Here is a 3885-nt window from a genome sequence, read left to right as displayed (position 1 = left end):
TCTATTTCAGAATATTCAATGACTGTTTATCTGCAGGAAAATTTGCATTTGTCTTCACCGCTTGGATCACTCATTAGGAGAGCTCAAAAGGGAGATGTAGTCAATCCACCGACAGGGAATAGGCTTTGCTTCGTCTGCTGAGTTTAGGTGGGATGATCATTTCCAGGGTGGGTAGCTAGGTGACACAAACCCATGATGGCTGAGTGTGTGTGTGTGTGTGTGCATGTGTGTGTATGACACACAGCTCCCTATCTGGTGTGTTATACAAATCAATGTGCACGTGACAGAGTCAGAACTTTTGCAGGAGAAACATGGATTTCTGTTGGGGGACGGTCCCTGAGAAATCCATTCTGATTCCTCTACTTCCACAACAAAGGTTGAGCTCACGGGCCACTGGGATCATGTGTGTGGTCTGTCCTCTTTATCCACGTTCTGGTTGTAGAAGACCATGTTGCCTCTGCCTTGCTCCACCACCTAGAAATAGTTCTTCCTAAAGTCTTCAATGGGTGAGGGGTGGCTGGGAGGGATGGATCAGGATCAGCTCAGGTCCCCCTTCCTAGTCTGGTTGGACTAGAATTTACAGATGCCCATGTTCATTGCTCGCTACTGTGACATGCTAAATATGGACATCTCTTGTGATGGATGTCATGAGATTGCTCCCCTAGCACTGCTACCGGTGTCTTTAATGCAGTGACATGGATCTCTGCAAAACTTGCTTCCTAGGTAAACTTCATAGACTTGAGTATGCCATACTCAATAGTAATAATTGTTATTATCTTATGTGATCTTGCCACTTAAAAACTTCACATTGGGGCTGGGAATGTGGCTTGAGGATAGAGTGCTTGCCTCTCATGCATGAAGCCCTGGGTTCGATTCCTCAGAAAAACAGAAAGAGCTGGAAGTGGTGCTGTGGCTCAAGTTGTAGAAGGCTATCTTTGAGCACAGAGAGGCTCAGGGAGAGTGCCCAGGCCCAGACTTCAAACCCCACGACATATATATATATATATATATATATATATATATATATATATACACACACACACACTTACATTACACTGTATGGTATTTGCATTCAGCAATACCTCCTGCTGATGTGTTCAAAGGACAGTGCAATAGAAACTCAATCGGCATCGTTGGTTTTCTTGGCTTTGTCCATGGTAAACCTGGTATTTCTATTGATACAATATATGCAGTTTGACAATTCATATTGATAATACTTAGGATAACTGATCTTTTCAGCAAATGCTTTTCTTTCTCTAGGCAGGCATTCAGCAGTTGAATCAAGCTGTTGGACTTAAAAAGTGATCCCAAAATTTGCTTGCAAAATGACATTTCAAAGATTTTAGGTGTGTCATCAGTAATTCTGTAATAGTGCTAAAAGAAGCCCTAATAAAAGATTTGTGGCAGGGCTGATCAGAGTTTCTGCTTTTGGTTGGCCATTTGAACATAGCAACTAGATTTTGGCCTCCCGAGCAGTGGAATGGCTGGCTTGAAAATTGTTTGCTTCAAAAAGGGCTCCCTTAGATTTCAAGAGAAATCTTGAGCATCAGTTTGATGGGCAGTGAAGGAATTACAACATGTAAAAATGATTAAATAAAAATTTATTGACTTCAAATAAAAAATATACATACACACATATATGTATGTGTATATATGTATGTATGTATGAATATATGTAAACTTTAAAAAATTTTTAGGGGGAAGATGGCAGAGGAGAAGCTGGAATCTGAACAAGCTCTTGCATAGAAAGCAGTTTTAGAGTTCCAGTGAGCAGTCCTAAGCCAGAGAATCACACCAAGTGTGCCATCACAGGAGGAGAGGGGAAGCCAAGGCAAGGAGACACATCTGAGCGCTTGCCAGCAGCCGCCACGGTGGTGGCAGGGTCGTGGCGGCAACTGCAGGACACCCATACCTGAGCCACAGAGAGTCCGGGACGAAGGAGCCAGACGCAGTGGGGGAGCGGATTCTACTCAACACCAGCAAGAACTGAAAAGGGGCGGACATCTTCATCCTGCAGTTTGCAGACCAGAGACGACCCAGGATCCAAGACTCGGTGTGAGTACAAGCCTGACGTCCTCACTCCATCTCAGGGAGCAGAGGAGGGAAGGCCACCCCTTCCCCCCAGCAACAGTGAACTCCATCTTGGATACCGACAAAGCTCAGAGGAGCTGCTAGCTCCAACTCAGGCGTTGGAATAAAATGAGTCATTGAGCAGGTCACAAGAACTTAATGGTGAAGTGACCTGCCAGACTCAGCTCCATCCAGGAAAAAGTCACCCAGCTCAGGCGCCAGCCATAAGAGTGGCTTTCCGCTCTGGATAACCAGAGCCAGAGGCTGCCCCTCCCTCTAGCAGCCTCCACAATCAATTGAAATACAGAAACCCTGAGAATGGCTCCAGGCTGGGCTCTGTGAGTTTTTCACAAAATAGCCCGAGGGAAAAGCAACTGTTTGTTGAAAGGCCTCAACTCTACCCAGAACCTAGCCTCATCACTGCATCCCCCTCTTTTGTGATTCTCAAAGCAGATCACCCTCCCAGGGAGGGGGATCTCAAAATCTTGGGTAAAACAGAGCATTTTTCTGCCTGTTCGAACAAACTGACTTAAGAAAACAATCAAGCCACAGGACCTCAAGCTGACCAGAGACTCCAACAAGAGGCTGGTTACAGACAAAAAGGAGATACAGGAGATACAGGATACAGGATTCTTCCCACCCCTCCCAAAAAAATCAAAAAAAAAAATCAAAGAACTTTTTTTTTTCTCCTTCTTCTTCTTTTTTTGGTACCTTATATATTTATAATTGTTTTTTTCTAAAACTTTTATTAATCTTTAATTTTTTCCTTTTTTGAATAAAATTGTTTTCCAGAAACTTTTTTTTCTCTTATAATTTTTATTTTAGGAATACGTGAATGTGCGTTTTCCTATCTTTTCTTGTCTTCTTTCTCTTTTTCTTTCTGTTTTTAATTATCTTTTTGTTTTTTGTTTAGCTCTACTGACCTTCTGATCTTTATTTCTCCTTTTTTTATTCTTTTCACCTTTTCCTCTCTTTTGTTCTGCTTTACGTGACTTAACTCTTGTCCTGCACATCCTCAGATAAACCCTTACTTAACAAGTAGACCCTATCCCCCATTGTGTACACACTTAATCCACAAATTTATTACTCAATTCAAAACCTCTGAGACTTAAATTCCTTAATAGCAGTACTACCTCTTTATACCTATATAATATTTTAAGCATTTTGTTAATTTTTTCACAACTCCTCTATGTCCCTCCCCTTCCCTCAATATATTCACATTCCTCTCTAAATAGCTTGTCTTTTTTTTCTCCATAATAATATTAATTTTTACGTTTCTATTTTTTTTGGTCTCTTTTCATTTCCCTTTCCCTTTCTTCTTTTTCTCTCTCTCTCTACTTGCATCCTACCCAACCTATTTCCTGCATTGAGATTAGGACATAGTTAACTCTCCCTGTGCCTCCCCACACCAATCTATTCCTATTTTTTACCCACATCTCTCCCTAACCCTAATAATTTCTGGTTTCCAAATACTTCTCTGTGGTTCAAAGCCCATTAACATATAGTTGTTTGATGTTGAATAGATGTATCTGTTGAAATAGATTGTATCTGTAGACTATTGACTACAAATGCAAACTCTGGTTTATGGTTGCCTTAAGATAGGGTTCTAGCACAAAACTGGTGCTATTTTGATCTCAAATGGTCAGAGTAAGCCGGAAAAACACAAGAAAAATGGCAAATCCTGGTATCTTAATTCCCAATCTTGATAATCAGGGGACAGAACAGATAATAAATGATCCAGAGGAGAGTTCCCAAATAGCTCTACAAACACTGCTGGCAAACATGACAAATGAAAAGTTTGACAACTTACAAAGG

The 3885-nt window shown here is 41.3% G+C and overlaps 1 non-coding gene across 1 annotated transcript; it reads left to right on the top strand.

The window, feature by feature from the left end:
• Window positions 1–1051: 1051 nt before the first annotated feature.
• Window positions 1052–1186, top strand: LOC138835197 (small nucleolar RNA SNORA8). Its single transcript, XR_011374501.1, has one exon. It is a non-coding gene; the product is annotated as a small nucleolar RNA SNORA8 (small nucleolar RNA).
• Window positions 1187–3885: the final 2699 nt, after the last annotated feature.

The sequence above is a fragment of the Dipodomys merriami genome, unplaced genomic scaffold, assembly GCF_024711535.1.
Source record: "Dipodomys merriami isolate MVZ:Mamm:240054 unplaced genomic scaffold, mDipMer1.0.p SCAF_23, whole genome shotgun sequence".
In the NCBI taxonomy this organism is placed as follows: domain Eukaryota; kingdom Metazoa; phylum Chordata; class Mammalia; order Rodentia; family Heteromyidae; genus Dipodomys; species Dipodomys merriami.
Note: the sequence above shows the minus strand (reverse complement) of the source record. Positions and strands in the feature narration are given on the sequence as shown.